Source organism: Rhinolophus sinicus, linkage group LG04 (genome assembly GCF_036562045.2).
Source record: "Rhinolophus sinicus isolate RSC01 linkage group LG04, ASM3656204v1, whole genome shotgun sequence".
NCBI classification, from domain to species: Eukaryota; Metazoa; Chordata; class Mammalia; order Chiroptera; family Rhinolophidae; genus Rhinolophus; species Rhinolophus sinicus.
In genome coordinates, this window is record NC_133754.1 from 94,973,154 (window position 1) to 94,990,808 (window position 17,655).

The 17,655-nt window shown below is 37.3% G+C and overlaps 1 long non-coding RNA gene and 1 pseudogene across 1 annotated transcript in view; one reads left to right on the forward strand and one right to left on the reverse strand.

Moving 5' to 3' along the window:
* The window catches only part of LOC141571071 (uncharacterized), a 164,911-nt gene that overhangs the window by 11,609 nt on the left and 135,647 nt on the right, over positions 1-17,655 (reverse strand). The gene's annotated exons all lie outside the window — the stretch shown is intronic.
* Positions 8,101-10,660, forward strand: LOC109449812 (nucleolar RNA helicase 2; annotated as a pseudogene).

Genomic DNA, 17,655 nt, shown 5'->3' on the forward strand with positions numbered 1-17,655 from the left:
GCATATGACAGGGATGAGGGTTAATTTTTTTGGGTCAACTTGACCGGATGTGTCTGTGAGGATGTTTCTGGAATGTATCAACATTTGAATTGTTAGACTGAGTAAAGCAGAGAGTCTTCCCTAATTTGGATGGGACTCATTTAATCACCCGAAGACCTGAACAAAACGAAAAGGCTGAGTAAGAGGGAACATCTCCTGTCTAGCTGCTTAAACTGCCCTCAGATTCAAACTAAAATAATTGGCTCTTCTTGTATCTTGAGCCTGCCTGCTTTCAGACTGGCATTTACGCCATTGGCTCCCCTAGTTCTTAGGCCTTCAAATTCCTACTGGAAGTAGATACATGGTGCTCCTGGTTTTCTATCTTGTTGAATGCAGATCTTGGGACTTCTTAGCCTCCATAATTGCATGAGCCAATTCCTTATAATGTCTCTTTGGTCCTGTTTCTCTGAAGGACTCTGAAAATTACAACAGGCTTTCCTTCTTTTTTATGGCTGAATAATATTTCATTGTATATATAGCACAATTCTTCCATCAGTGGACATTTAGGTTGTTTCCACATCTTGGCTATTGTAAATAATGCTCTATTAAACACGAGAGTGCTAATATCTGTTCAAGATCCTGATTTTAATTCATTTGGATAAACACCCAGAAGTGAGATTGCCAGATCATATGGTATTTTTATTTTTAAATTTTGTGAAAACCTCATACCGTTTTTCACAGTGGTTGTAGTACTTCAGATTCCTACCAATGGTGCAAAAGGGTTCTGACATCTCCACTTCCTTGTCAACACTTGTTATTTCCTTTTCTTTTCTTTTTTTTATGATAGTCATCCTAACAGGTGTAAGGTAACATCTCGTGGTTTTGATCTGCATTTTGCTGATAATTAATGATGTCAAGCATCTTTTCATATGTCTATCGGCCAATTGTACGTCTTCTTTGGAAAACTGTCTATTGAAGTTCTTTGTCCACTTTTTTTTATCAGGTAATTATGATTCTGCTATTGAGGTGCATGAGTTCCTTACATATTTTGGATATTGACCCCTTATCAGATATATGGTTTGCAAATATTTTCTCCTGTTCCATAGATTGCCTTTTCACTCTGTTGACTGTTTCCTTTGCAGAAGCTTTTTAGTTTGATGTAGTCTCATTTGTCTATTATTGCTTTTCATACTGTGTATCCATTAGCATATTTTATAGTTATTTTTAGACTTTCGTCTTTTAACTTCTAAAGTGATTTATGCACCATTATAGCATTACAGGGTTCTGTATTTGTCTCTATATAGAGGGTGCCAAAAAAATGTATGCACATTTTAAGGAAGGAAAAAACTATTAATTGTAATACTCAATATACGAGGGGAAGACAATGTGAAGATACACAAGGAGAAGATGGCAATGTGACAAGAGCATTGCCAAGGAACTCCACGGTTTACAGGCAAACACCAGAAGCTAGAAGAGGCAAGGAAGGATTTTCCCCTGCTCATCGGAGAGTATAATTTGCTTGCTAGAAGTTTGGTTTCAGACTTCTAGCTTTCAGAATTGTGGGACAATAAATTTATGTTATTTTAAGCCACCCAATTTTTGGTACTCTGTTACAGTAACCCCAGGAAACTAATACAAGAGCTCCTTTAATAATTTAGTTTCATTGAGAATTCCCTCCTGCACACCAAGAGGTATGCATAAGCACCATCATTTCTGAGTGGTTCTTATTCTCTGTACAGGAAAAACTGGGAGCTTGGGAGAAGAGAATGCAAAAATATATGAGGGGTTATTGAGCTATAATGGATGTTTCTTTTGAGGAATTTGTTGAGATATCCAAACTTTAACTTGAGAGTGTTATATCAGAAGCCAAACATATTACAGCAGACACTGGCTTATTACTTTCTTACATCCTCAATAAATATCACTAACTTACCTCATCGCCTTGGTGACCTACATCATAATGTCTACCCTCTAAGGAATTTTTTGTCTTTTCTTCTGATTTGTTTTACTTAAATAAACATGCATGCAAGAAAAATAAAACAGTAATTAAACAAATTACAAAATTATATGTATAATAGTGTCATGACCTTCAAGCAAAATATATTTCAAGACTCAAATGTCTGAATATCACTATAGCATAAAATAGAGTGAAATATAACTGAAATATTTACGTGACCAATCAGATAGCACTGAAGTTATTTATATAAGCATTGAAATTTTTCTCCCCCTCAAATAAATATATTGATTTCTTGTTTTCTTTTACTCATGACTAGTGGATATTAGTTTTTATGATAGAATTGAGCCAATGTTGAACTTTTTACTTCATGCAGAACAAATTCTACACAAAACTTCCTCACTTTCTTTTTACTTGCAGTTCCAGGACTAGCATGTGACTTTCCTTTGGGGTCCCTTTTTTCAAAAAGGAAGAAAGTTGTGTCATTTCACAGTAGTGGAGATAAAAAAAAAACCAAAAACTAGAGATGTGGATTCCAGGCCAACGGCAAGGTGCACTCAGAAACCTGACACATTCCTATCCACCAGCCTGAATCTGTGCGGTGTAAGTTTATGCAAATTTTCACATCAGCTACCTTTGAAGTTAAAACCATAACGGTAAATTGTAAATCCATAAATGCCCAGGGGTTACTGTAATTAAAGCTAAGCTCTGAATGCCAGTAAACACTGATGATTGGAGTCTGTCTAAATCATACCAAGAAAGGAATATCATGAGAATTTGTGAGGTCATTTTCTAAATAACTTCCATCAAATAATGCTGGATTCCTACAGGAGAAATACCACCCTGAACAATATTCGGAAGATGCCAACACTAAATAGCATGTATTAATATTAGTTTCAAATTAAAAAGAAAACAAAACAAAACTAGAAAACGTAAGACTATTGTAGAAGAATATATTGATTACTTAGGAAGTTTTTAAATTTATAGAGCAATTGGAAAACACAACACTTGCAACTGCATTAGAACAGAAAAGCAATAACTTCTGCCCCAGTCAGATTTCTCCACGAAAAAGCATTCATTCAGTGTGTGTTCTTATATTAAGAACATTCATCTTCATGTCAATCAATGCCACCAGTTGGTTTTAAACTCCATGGCAACAACATTAACTATTAGAAATACCAAGAGTAGCAATAAAAATAATAATTATAATAAATGTCTACTTGGGAGAAATTTTCCACTCTTTCGGGAGTTTGATTTCTCCTTTGTCTCATGAAGGTAAATTATAATAATTGTTTTGTCAGTTGCTACTGGAGATCTTTTAACTTCCTATCACATCAGTTCAGAGATCCCAAGTCTAACTGCCACTCAGATAATGTTAAATCACTCTGTGGGGCCCTGCAGGAAGTTACTGCTTCCTGATTTTTTCCACTGAGTTGTACAGAATAAAATCCAATATTCCCTTTGGAGCACTGCTCCAATCCCACAATGCTTTGGGGTTATATTTAATCAGACACATTGAAAAATATTAACTTTTACAACAACAATGCGTTGGGAAACTGCATATGTAAATGTAAGAGACTGGAGGAGTCTATAGTTATTGATTTCCTGTTAGAGAACAATTGGTAATTCTTATGTAATTGAGAATTTAAAAAACTCTCTAACTTGCGCTTTAAGCTAATGAATAGCTGTATAGAGGCAAAAACAAATAATATAGATCAAAATGGAAAAAATGAAATTTCTAGAATTCCCCTCTTATTGGGGTTCTATGAAAACAGGGGCAGTGTTTTCCATGTTCATTACCACTACGTCTCTAGCACATGCAGTCTCAGCAGGCAATTCATCACTGTCGAATGATTAAAGGAAAGGCGTGGTGGCCATCATAAAAGATCTGTCCACAGTCATTTTGACACAACCTTACCTTGGTGCTTTTATCTCCATCCAGACATTTTAATTATAGTCCAAACTTAAAAGACAGGTGGAAAAGCATAAGTATAACTATTTTGTTTATTAATTACACATGATGTTTTGAAACAACACTGTGCTAGGGTTCTTATGACCTCTGGTGGGATGACCCTATCTTTGTCAAGATGTGACTTTGAACTATTCAGTATCTGAAGTCCAGTTCTCCCATTGGCAAAAATACAGAGAATAATGTCTAGCAAAAGTTTATTACAAAGGAGCTAATTTTAATAGCAAAATACAATAATGAAATGAAACACTGCAATTAATAAGAGAAATATTCTTATGCTACTTTGTGCTTGTGCAGGGCTCTAGCAATTACAAAATCCTGCCATTTTTTTTATCACCCCATTTGCTGATCAAAACCATATTACAAGAAAGATAGAACTCATCCATCAACTACAAATCTGTTAACATGGGGTCATCTAAAATAAAACATGGGCATTTTCTAATAGCTTCTGTAAAGTATACTTTGCATACCATACAATTCACGTATTTGAAGTGTAAAATTTAATGATTTTTAGTTTTTGCAGTTAAACTTACAGAACCTCCACAATCCAATTTTAGAACATTCTCATCGCCCCAAAAAGATTATCTGTGCCCAATTGCAGCCACACCTCATTTCCACCTCTAGCCCCCAAACAGAAAAATGACAATTAGTGTTTTAATATAAGTATGTCCCATATATTGCATGGGACATACTAATACCAAAACATTTCTCACTGTTTATTTGAAATTCATATTTAACAAAGGATCCTGTATTTTAGCTGGTCACCCTACCAAAACATGGACTTTTAAAACTATTTTTTTTAGTATTGTTTATGAGTTTACACATACTTATTCATAATCTCTTCATTGGCAATCCAAAATATGCTTTTATAAGATGGCTGATCAAAGATGTATGTTTTTGCAAGTCTTCCTATGTAAGATGCCATTAGGACAACCAAGGAATTCTAAGAACAAGTATTTCTAAGGAAGCTAATCGCCACGTCCTTATCAGCTATGAGTGCACTCACCAGAGATGTTCAGGCTGGTGCTGCTCTGATATATTTAAATGTTTATAATTCTATCTGGTGTGTCCTGAGGCATTACACTGCCACCATTGGCATTCTTCAGTGCACTTGTGCATTTTAGAGTTAGCTACAGGGTGCGTACAGTGAAGATGTGGCCCTTACTAGTGAGGAAATTGTTCAGGAACTAGTAAGTGTAAAACCACATGGGAACCACAAGGAGGAGAAATTGTTCTGCTTTATTCATATTGCCATTATACTGGGGACCTGCCCCTTCAGGCTGGGACGGTTCAGTAGCCACAGACCTGCTTTTACATGAAAAAGAAGCTTTGGCTGACACATGGATGTTAGGCATCTAGGAAGACAAAGCTAGACAAATGTTATGTGCAAAATACTGTATTAAGTGATCTTTTTCAGTGTCTATGGTGTGATTCCTGTTTGTTTCCCTCCTTCTATAACCTCAGTGTGGCCATTCAATTAATCTGTCAACAAATACTTCCCAAAGATATTGATTTGAAAACAAGATGGTGTGGTGGGGACACAGAAGTTGAAGCATCATGTCTGATTTTTGTTTGCCTTTTTGGTCCCAGGGCCTAGTAGGGTCAACACTCAAATCCATATGCCAAATAAATGAATACATTCAGCAGCGAATCAGACAGAAATGGTTCCTGCCCTCAGCAAGTGTACAGCCTATTTTACTGACCTTTTTTCAGAAAAGTTTTGAAGCTCAGCAGAGAATATCAGGCCATAACAATCTCTTGTATAGAGCATATAAAATGTATTATATATGTTGGATCGAGGCTTGCAAAACAAGCTGTTTACTAGTAGGGACAGGACTATGGCCACACATGTGTGAGACTAACAAGAGTGAAGTGAAAAACATGTTTTTGTATGAAACTGAGCATAACAAAATTGAGTGATAAACACCTTCACCAAAACAACTTCTGGTTATCATCTGAGAGATAAACAACTCCTGGCAAACAATTTCTGGTTATCACCTAAGACGTAAACAAGACCAAGGAAAAGCGGATAAAAGCAGAACTCCAGAGCAATGCCGTGAGTAGTCTGACTGGGCGCTTGGCTAAGACCCTCTGCGAGGCTCTGAGCGAGTCACTATCCGACATAGCAAGCCACAATACCGGGCCTCTCCGAAGCTCTTCCTTTACAAGACCAACTTGCCACAGCCCCGTCGGGGGCCCAGTCGTCTCTCCTGGACCAGGGACCTTCTCCACCTCGATTGACTCTGGGACTTGGTTTGTTATTAAATTCTATTCTCTTCTGTATAACCTACTGTGCTTACCAGAGCATTGGCCTCTGGAGGGACACTGGTTCCAAAATAAAGCTGCTACTCACTCTATCTGAACCTGTGTGTCAGGACTTTGTTCCCCACTCGTGTTACGAGTACCACGCAGGGACGTAGGGCCCTGCCGAGGGGTTAATGTCCCCTTGGCTTTCAGGAAGAGACTGAAATGTGGCGACTGCCCTTCCAGGTGCTCGCAACATCTCTGCAGTTCTCATTTTCCTCTAGTTTAGCCTTTTGTTTTAATCTTGAATGCTAAAATCTTTCTATTTCCCCTTTTAGACCCCTAACCTGATATGGGAAGCAGAAATACTAAATGCGTCTTCTTAAGCTTAGAAGTAGAAGATACTATTTCAGGTTGGAACAGTCAGCATCTTTTTCTCTGAAAAGAGGAAAAGCCTGTGATTAGGGGAGATGGCATTGCAAGTTGGGGCAGATCAGACAAATAAAAATCCAGGTGGCAGAGAGGCTGAAATCAATACAAAATAGAATTTTGTGATAACATGGGGCTTTTGTTTATTAAAATGCTTGTAGTACTTAGTTCAGAATATTGTGTGGATTTATTTCTGGGTTCTCTGTTCTGTTCCATCGATCTGTGTTTATCCCTCTGTCAATTATCTTGATACCACAGCTGTGTAGTGAGACTTAAAATCAGGTAGAGTGATTCCTCCAACTTTGTTCTTTTTCAATACTGTTTCATCTATTCTAGGTTTTGTGCCTTTCTGCATACATTTTAGAGTAAGCAGTCTGTGTGTAAACAAAACCTTGCTGGATTTTGATAATAATTGCATTAAATCTACAGATCAATTTGAAGTTGAAGTGTTTTCATACATATGAAACCATTTTATCCTCTGGGAACCTAGGGTAAAGTTTCCATATTGACAACATACGCACACACACATAAAATCCAACGAGAGATGGTCAGGTTTCTCCACCAGCTGAAACAGGGAAGACTATAGAGTGACTCAGAACACCGGTTTAAAAAGGAAACTGAGTAAGAAGGAAAGCACTGTACTGGGATTCAATGCTACATCCCAAGATCCCAGGTAGGATGTCAGCATCACGATGGCCAGAAGATAAACCAGGTCACTTCATGGGTTATCATCAGTCAGCTTCGACCCTAGAAGCTCACATCAAATTTTTTTTAGACTGAAGGAACCACCTGAAAACAGCAATTGCCTTTATTTTCCTTGGCCTATAATTTCTTTTGGATTACATGGAAATCTCATTCAGATCAGTATATGGGCAAAGCAGTGCTCTCACACTCCAAATCCATGAATCAAATAAATAAATAAATAAATTAATTAATTAATTAATTAAATAAAATAAAACTTAGGCAGTGGAAAAACAGTACATTACTAAATTTCCTGTTTCAAACTAATACAAAGTACTGAAAGCTCCATAATATTAGTCTAATAACCTTGTATTATTGGTAGTTTATTACTATTGAATAATTACTAACATGATCCAATACTTAATTAATATAATCTATTATGAAAAAGGACAATACTTTGATGGAAATGTTAAATGGTGGAGCCTCTTTGGAAAAAAGTATGGAGGTTGCTCAAAAGGTTAAAAATAGAATTACTGTATGATTCAACAATCTTACTTCTTGGTATATATCCAAAGGAATTGAAAGCAGGGTATCAAAGAGATATTTGCATGCCCATGTTTATTGCAGTATATTTCATAATAGACAAGATATAGAAGGTCAGAAACATGGTGGCTTGAGAGATGCCCCTTAATCTCTCCCCTTGAAGTTACAAGTTAAATAGCTATAACTCAACAAAGGATTCCCTACGCAACACACAAACACATCTGAGAGATCTGTGCATCAAAATATCTGAAAGTGGGTGAACTGGGGTGGACAGGGGAGGAGGAAAGAGAGAAGTGCAGAGATGGAGGCCACCGATGCAGCCCAGAGCTCACTGCAGTCCCGGGAGACGGGAGGAGTGAGGTGCACTGTCTGTGGCCCCAGCAATTCTGCCGGCATGATCGGCATATGACATGCCTGAACCTAGTGACTGGGCAGAGACCTCAGGGCAAAGACCGAATACAGAGAGCTACAACTGCGGCCTACCAGCTCTCACTGCCAGGCAGAAAACAAAGCCATGGATCCTGGCCGCCTTCTCTACCCTCACAGTGTTAGCAGCAGACCCCAGAAACAACAACAACAACAACAACAAATGAACAACGGTAGCAGTGTCAGATAAAAGAGCAGAATATGCACAGCCCTAAGAACTGAAGAGACAGTTCCTGAGTGGCATTCTTACACTGCAGCTAATTCCAGTGACAAGGGAGAAGCTTTAAGGGCAAAGCAGCTGTGGTCTGGTAGTCGCCATTACTCAGAGGCGAACAAAGCCACAAACATCCCAGCTGCCTCTCCCAGCCCCCAGCCCCAACCAACCTTTCAGAGCTGATCCCAGCAGGGGCACCCAGGGCTGCTGAGGTGCACAGCTCTGCATCTGGCTGCAGGGGCAACACTGGGATTTCAGGGGCTCAGAACCCCACTGCCCATCACATCCTCCACCGGGGTGGTACCCTGAGACCAAGGCAACCTGGTCACAGAGGAGATGCCCTCCTCCCCAGGAAATGTGCCACCATGCGAGAAGCTGGAGCAGGGCAAGAAAAAATAAAATGCTCCAGTGCTACATCTGGAAAACGAAAGATTTCTTCATATTAACCTGCTACAGAATTCACTCCCGTAGATGCCCAGGAAGAAAAATAATCCATTAATTACTCTGACTAGCTAAGGAATAAGGAAGCTCAGAAATAAAATGAAAAGTCTTCAGAAAATAAACTTAAAGATGTGCAAATATGTGACTTAAATGACAGAGAATTCAAGATTACAGTTTTGAAAAAACTCAGTGATATGTAAGAAAACTCAGATAGGCAGTTTACTGAACTCAGAAATAAAATTAATGAACAAAATGAATATTTTACCAAAGAGATGGAAATTTTAACAAGGAACCAAATAGAAATTCTGGAGCTGAAGAACTCAATAAAAGAGATGAAGAATGAAATAGCAAGCTTAGAAAACAGAGCTGACCAGATGGAGGAAAGAATAAGTGATATCAAAGATAGAAATCTGGAAATGATGCAGATGGAAAAGAGAGAGACTTGAGGGTTAAAAGAAATGAAAGAGGCCAAAGGATTACGCAGGTCTCTTCCTCGCCACGTGGTGGATGAAATTGGTCGCTCTACACAGTCCATGCATACAAGAAAGATTCAGAAGACAATCCCCAAACATTGCTTTTTTGTACAACTTGCCCTCATTGGGTTTATAATGTTGCTAAGAAATACATGAAATCTACATATGAACAGGTGGACCTGATTGGGAAAAAGACTCAGAACACGGCAATCACTGTGCAGCATCTGGCTGTCAAGCGCCGCTGGACTCAAAGAGCAGCAGTTATTGGGGACGTGATCCGAGTGTACAGTGGTTTTCAAGGGTGCACTATCAACTATCATCTGTGAAACCAAGAAAGAAGCCCAGGACTTGTGTCAGAATGTGTCCATACAGCAGGATGCCCAGTCATTACGTGGAGACACTCCACAGAAGCAACGAGAAATCACCCTGAAAGGCTTCAGAAACGGTGATTGTGGAGTTTAGGTGGTAACCAACGTTGCTGCGCGTGGGTTAGACATGCCTGAGGTGGACCTGGTTATACCAAGTTCTCCTCCAAAGGATGTGGAGTCCTACATTCATCATTCTGGGTGAATGGGGAGAGCTGGAAGGACAGGGATTTGCATCTACTTTTATCAGCACAGGGAAAAGTATCAGTTAGCACGAGTGGAGCAAAAGGCTGGAATTAAATTTAAACGAATAGGTGTTCCTTCTGCAACAGAGATAATAACGGCTTCCAGCAAAGATGCGACCAGGCTTTTGCATTCTGTGCCTCCCACTGTCATTAGTCACCTTAAACAGTCAGCTGAGAAACTGATAGAGAAGGGGCCATGGAAACCCTGGTGGCAGCACTGGCCCATATTACAGGGGCCACATCAGTAGACCAGCGCTCCTTGATCAACTCAGCTGCGGGCTTTGGGACCATGATCTTGGGGTGTTCAACTGAAATGCCCAACATTAGTTATGCTTGGAAAGAACTTATGGAGCAACTGGGTGAGGCTATCGAGTCCAAAGTGAAGGTAATGGTCTTTCTCAAAGGAAAGCAGAGTGTTTGCTTTGACGTCCCTACTGAAGCAATAACAGAAATACACAGAAAATGACATGACTCATGGCGTTGGTAGCTCTCTGTGGCCACGGAGCAACCAGAGCTGGAAGGACCACAGCAAAGCTACTGAAGCTTCAGAGGACAGCGGGACGGCAATCAAGGTTTTAGGGGCCAGCAGGGAGGAAATGGAAGCTTTAGGGGACAGCGATCAGGAGGTGGCAACAGAAGTAACAGATTCCAAAACAAAGGCCAGAAGCGGAGTTTCAGTAAAGTATTTGGTCAGTAATTTGAAGTAGAGGATTTACATGGCAAAACAACTGTGCTTGGCAACATAGAACTGAGCATTTTTTTTCATACAAAGTTAAAAGCACATTGTGTTTCCTTCCTGACCACTGGCCCAGGCCCCATCTCTTCCAGAGAGACAAGCCTCATCTAAATGATTTCATCTGATGATTGTCATTTATAACTTGATAGCTACTTGTGTCAAGTCTTCTTTTTGAAAAGGTGTATGAATTTATTACATTCTAATGCATTGTCTATAGATTATAAGGAAAAATCAAGCATGTATCTGTCTATACACTTTAAGTTGACCTGTCTTTATAATTAAGTGTCTTTTAATAATGTTCTTAAATACCTATGAGGAATACAGCAATCTCTGGAGAAGTACTTTGAGAAGTCAGGCTTAGTTCTGTAATTGGCATTCCTCGGCCACCTGCCTAATAATTACTCCCGTGGTCCTATCCTATAATATGTCTTCTGAGAATTAATACTGAGTGATGTTTTGCAGCAACATTTCAAATGTAGCTGGGATGTAGTAAGTTTATGCCAGCATATCCTCTAGATCTGGAGGGTGGTGGTATATTTGATAGTAAACAGGTAGATTAGCCATCCTTATGTGCATTTTGATACATTTTTTAGCTTCTCAATAGAAGATGATTCATGCCTCAGTGAATTCTTTGTGGATTTTATATATCTATATATACACATAATGAAGTATTTTAATAGAAAGCAAGTGTCTTTAAGGAATTCCAAAATGTATAAGATGGCCCCATAACTTTCTTCATAAGGAAGGAGGCTGGATAAATGGGGATTGATGATGTACTCCACTTCCTATTGGAAGTTTGACATTATTTACCAAGAAGGAATTAAGGGAAGGAGTCTGGGGGCAGAGATTTTTTTCACTGCTGAGTTAAAAAAACTCACTGAAAATATTTTTTACATGTGAGCAGGAAACACCGATGTCTGCTGAGAGCAAAGAGAACAAGGGAAGATACATGATAAAGTGTCCTTTAAATGGTGGAAACTTAATGAGTCAATGTTTCTGGAGGTTAATTTCTAATGGGCAAACTGGAGTTTTTAGGTAGAATGGTCCAATTTAGTTTCTCAAAGGCCTAGTTCCTGTAGCTACAATATAATAATCTATTTTCATTAGACTGCTACTCCATTAAAAGGTTTTGGCTGCTTAGAGACTTTTTTTTAAGACAAACTATGGTTATTTTAAGTTGTTGCATTGAGGAAACTGATAGCCCCTGGCCAGATAACTCTGAGTACTCAAATATTCTCTGGGAAACTTTCTGCATGGTGCAGCAGCTTAAGAGTGGCATTGTCTTCTCACCTTAGTTCCTGGAAATTCTGTACTGGGAATCTCAGGAATAAGCCATGATGGGAGAAGTTAAACTACATGGCCTATCTTGTTTTCATTTAATTATTTTGCATAACAAATCTTTCTAGGCCCTGATGTCTCTCACTTAGTTGAGTCTATACCTACCTGCCTTTCTTGATCACCTGGGAGTATTAGGGGATCAGAGAGCCAGCTTAACTCTGATTCTTGAGGCAATGTTCTTGTTCTGTTTGGACTTCTCTTCTATCTGAATCCTGATTGCATGTTTGTTTCTCTGTTCTCAGAAATCCTCTTGCCTTTATTCCTTGATCAACTTGTCAAGTGTAATGCTTTTCCTCCTATTCCTCATGGCTTCCCACCAAGCCACAGAGATTTACGGGAAGTTGTTGGATGGCAGACAACTCATGTGCCTTGTGTATTACAACATATTAGATTCTAGTTTTGCTCAAATACTGAACATACTTTAATAACAACCAAAACATTTCACAGTTTGGATAGGAATGAGTACTTTACCAAGCAGATAAAAAGGACACGGTACCTGTTGTTTTGGAAGGAACAGGTAAAACCTTGATGTGGATTAGCCTAAAGAAAAATAATCAGGCGTATATCAAGGGTAAAGGGGAAGATTATTGGATGTTTCACTTTATACAACTTAATTTTAAGGAAAACGGCTGTTTTAACAAGTGAAGTTAAAGTTTCTCCTGGATCCCAGAATTCAGACCATATTTATAAATGTATAATTCAGCTCTTGCTTAGTTTAAATGGGATTGTTGGGCTAGTCTGGGAAATGTTACCATTTTTACTATTTTCTACTGAGAAAATATTTTCCAATTTATGTATCAAATAAGTCAACGAACTGTTGAAATACAACACGATTTCACATTGGAGTCACTTGTGCGGTGGTTTCTTTACAATAGTACATAAAATGTTTTTACTATAAAATTGAGTTAATGTATAAAATACTACTTTATGCCATAATAAATATATTAGTACTTAAAAAAGAAAGAAAGAAAGAAAGAAAGAAAGAAAGAAAGAAAGAAGGAAGGAAGGAAGGAAGGAAGGAAGGAAGGAAGGAAGGAAGAAAGGAAGGAAGAATGAACTATCTGACTCCATCAGAAAGAGCAATGTAAGAATAATGGGTGTACCAGAAGGAGAAGAGAGGGAGAAGGGAACAGAGAATCTATTCAAACAAATAGTTGATGAGAACTTCCCAAAACTATGGAAAGAACTGGATCCTCAAATCCAAGAAGCAAACCAAACACTTAATTACCTCAATCCCAACAGGCCTTCTTCAAGGCACATTATATTGAAACCATCAAAAATTAATTATAATGAAACTAAGACAAAGAAAGAATTCTCAAGGCAGCCAGGGAAAAAAAGACAGTAACCTACAAAGGAAAGGCCATTAGACTATCACCAGATTTTTCAGCAGAAAGTCTACAAGCCAGGAGGGAGTGGAATCAAATACTCCAACAATTGAAAGAGAGAAATTACCAGCCAAGAATAATATATCCAGCAAACTTATCCTTTAGCTATGAAGGAGGAATAAAGACCTTTCCAGATATACAGAAGCTGAGGAAATTTTCCACCACAAGATCTGCATTACAGGAACTACTACAGGAGGTTATTCTACCTGAAACAAAAGGATACAAAATTATGAGTAAGATTACTAACAGACAGAAAGAAGCAGGATAGCAACCCCTTCACACAATAGGGCACTATACACTTAAGCATAATATAAAGGGTAAAGAAGATAAAAACATTTAAAAAAAGAAAAAGAGAAGACAATTTGCTACTGCAACTCAGAAATTATCTTATACCATAAATAGGGATAATCTGTGACAACAAAAACATAAAAGGTGAGGGAATAAAAGTCTGAAATTGCAAAGTGGAATGGAGATAAGATGCATGCTGAAGAAAAAGGACTATTGTATATATGAAACTTTATTTTACATAAATTTAACGATAATCACTCAAAAAACAAAAAATCCAGAACTGAGACACATAACATTAAAAAAGATGAAATGGGGGAAAAAAATCATAGAATGCCACCAAACTAAAATAACAGACAGAAACACAAAGGCAAAGAAACAATGGAGACACTGAGCTACCAGAAAATAAGACATAAAATGGCTGCAGAAAATCGTCATATATCAATAATTACCCTAAACGTAAATAGAATGAACTCATCAATAAAAAGACACAGAGTAACAAACTGGATCAAAAAGCAAAACCCAACTATATGCTGCTTCCCAGAGACACATCTCAGCTACAAGGACAAATATAGACTCAAAGTGAAAGGGTGAAAAACGATACTCCAAGCAAATGACAGCCAGAGAAAAACAGCTATATCCAGATTTATGTCTGATGAAACAGACTTCAGGATAAAAAAAGGCAACAAGAGACAGAGATGGACATTTCATAATGTTAAAGGGGACAATACAACAAGAAAACATAACACTTATCAATATATATGCTCCCAATCATGGAGTGCTAAAATATAAAAAGCAACTACTAACAGAACTGAAAGGAGAAACTGACAAAAACACAATTATAGTACAGGACCTAAATACCCCATTGACAGTTATCGATAGATCATCCAAACAAAAAATCAATAAGGAAATATCAGTCTTAAATGACACATTAGACCAAATGGACATAATTGACATTTACAGAGCAATTCATCCTAGAACAATAGACTATACATTCTTTTCTAGTGCACATGGAACATACTCAAAGATAGACCATATGCTGGGACACAAAACTAGCCTCAGCACATTTAAGAAAATTGAAACCACACTAAGCATATTCTCTGATCACAATGCTTCGAAATTGGAGATCCACTGCAAATAGAAGGAGGGAAAACTCACAAACATGTGAAAATTAAACAACATGCTACTGAAGAACAACAGGGTCAAAGAAGAAACAAAAAAGAGAGATCAAAAGATACATAGAAACGAATGAGAATGAAAATACATCCTATCAAAACTATTGGGACACTGCGAAAACAGTATTAAGAGGGAAACATATCATTACAGGCTGATCTCAAGAAACAAACAAAAAATCCCAAATATGTAATATTACATCTGATAGAACTAGAAAAAGAAGAACAAATGAAACCCAAAGTCAGCAGAAGGAAGGAAATAATAAAAAATTAGAGCAAAATTGAATGAAATAGAGAACAAAAAGACAACAGAAAAAATTAATGCAAGAAAGAGTTGGTTCTTTGAAAAGGTATATAAAATTACAGACCCCTGACTAGATTCACTACAGGAAAAAAAAGAAGACACAAATAAACAAAATCAGAAGTGAAAGAGGGGAAGTTACCATGGATACCACAGAAATACAAAGGATTATACAAGAATACTATGAAGGACTATATGCCACCAAATTCAATAACCTAGAAGAAATGGACAAGTTCTTAGAAATATATAACTTTCTTAGACTGAATCACGAAGAACTGGAAAATCTAAATAGGCTGATCAACAGTAAGGAAATTGAAACAACGTCTCCAAAGCAAAAGTCCAGTACAAGATAGCATCAGTAGTGAATTCTATCAAACATTCAAAGATGATTTAATACATATCATCCTCAAACTCTTCCAAAAAATTGAAGAAGAGGCAATATTTCCTAACTCATTTTATGAGACCAACATTACCCTGATACCAAAACCTGGTAAGGATAATACAAGAAGAGAAAACTACAGACCAATATCTCTGATGAATACACATGCAAAAATCCTAAACAAAATACTAGCAAATCTAATATAACAATGCATTAAAAAGATTATACATCATAGTCAAGTGGGGTTCATTCCAGGGACAGATGGATAGGTCAATATATGCAAATCAATCAATGTGACACACCACATAAACAAAATAAAGGATAAAAATCATATGATCATATAAATAGATTCAGAAAAAGCATTTGACAAAATCCAGCATCCACTTATGATTAAAACACTTAATAAAATGGGTATAGAAGGAAAGTATTCAACATAATGAAGGCCATATATGACAACTCTCAGCTAATGTCATAATTAATGGTGAAAAACTGAAAGTTTTTCCTCTAAGATCAGGAACAAGACAGGGATATCCCCTGTCATCACTTTTATTCAACATAAAATACTAGCCGGAGCAATCAGACAAAAGAAAGAAATAAAAGACATCCAAATTGGGTATGAAGAAGTAAAACTGTCACTTTTTGCAGACGATATGATTTTTTTATATAGAAAACCCTAAAGACTCCACCAAAAAAAACTATTAGAAACAGTAAAAAAATACAGTAAAATTGCAAGATGCAAAATCAATGTACAAAAATCCACTGCATTCTTATATACTAACAATGAAATTTCAGAAAAAGAAATGGAAACACACACACACACACACACACACACACACACACAACCAGTTTCTTTTGCAATTGCAACAGAAAGAATAAAATACCTAGGAATAAACTTAACAAAGGTAAAGGTCCTATACATTAAAACTGTAAGACATTCTTAAAACAAATTGAAGATGAAACAAAGAAATGGAAAGACATTGTGTTCATGGATCAGAAGAATAAGCATAGTTAAAATGGCCATATTACTCAAAGCAATATACAGATTTAATGCAATCCCTATCAAAATCCCAATGACATTTTTTAAAGAAATAGGACAAAAAATATCAGATTTGTATAGAATCACAAATGACCCTGAACAGCCAAAGCAATCCTGCGGAAAAAAGAACAAAGCCAGAAGTATCACACTCCCTGACTTTAAATTATACCACAAAGTGACAATAATCAAAACAGTATGGTATTGGGAGAAAAACAGACACACAGGCCAATGGACTAGAATTGAGAACCCAGAAATAAACCCACATACACACAGGCAGATAATTTTTGACAAAGAAGCCAAAAACATACAAAAGAAAGCCTCTTCAATAAATGGTGCTGGGAAAATTGGAAAGCCACATGAAAAAGAATAAAACTTAGACTGCTGTCTGTCACCACATGCCAAAATTAACTTAAAATGGATCAAAGACCTAAACATAAGACCTGAAACAATAAATTCCATAGAAGAAAGCATAAGTACTAAACTTATGTACCTTACGTTCACAGAGGACTTTATGAATTTGACCTCAAAGGCAAGGAAAGTAAAAGCAAAAATAAATGAATAGGACTATAACAAACTAAAACGCTTAAGCACAGCGGCACAGCAAAAGAAACCATCAACAAAACAAAAAGGCACCTAACCACATGGGAGAAGATATTTGCAAACAATACCTTTGTTAAGGGGTTAGTATCCAAAATATTTGAAGAACTCATACAACTCAACAACAAAAAACTAAACAATCCAATTACAAAATGGACAGAGGACTTGAACAGACACTTCTCCCAAGAAGACATACAAATGGACAACAGATATATGAAAAAAATCTCAACTTCACTAGCTATTAGGGAAATGCAAATCAAAACCACAATGAGCTATCACCTCACATCTGTGAGAATGGCTATTATCAACAAGACAAGTAACAACAAGTGTTGGAGACGCTGTGGAGAAAAAGGAACCCTCAAACACTGCTGGTGAGAATGTAAATTAGTGCAGCCACTATGGAAAACAGTATGGAGGTTCCTCAAAAAAATTAAGAGTAGAATTACTATATGAACCAGCAATC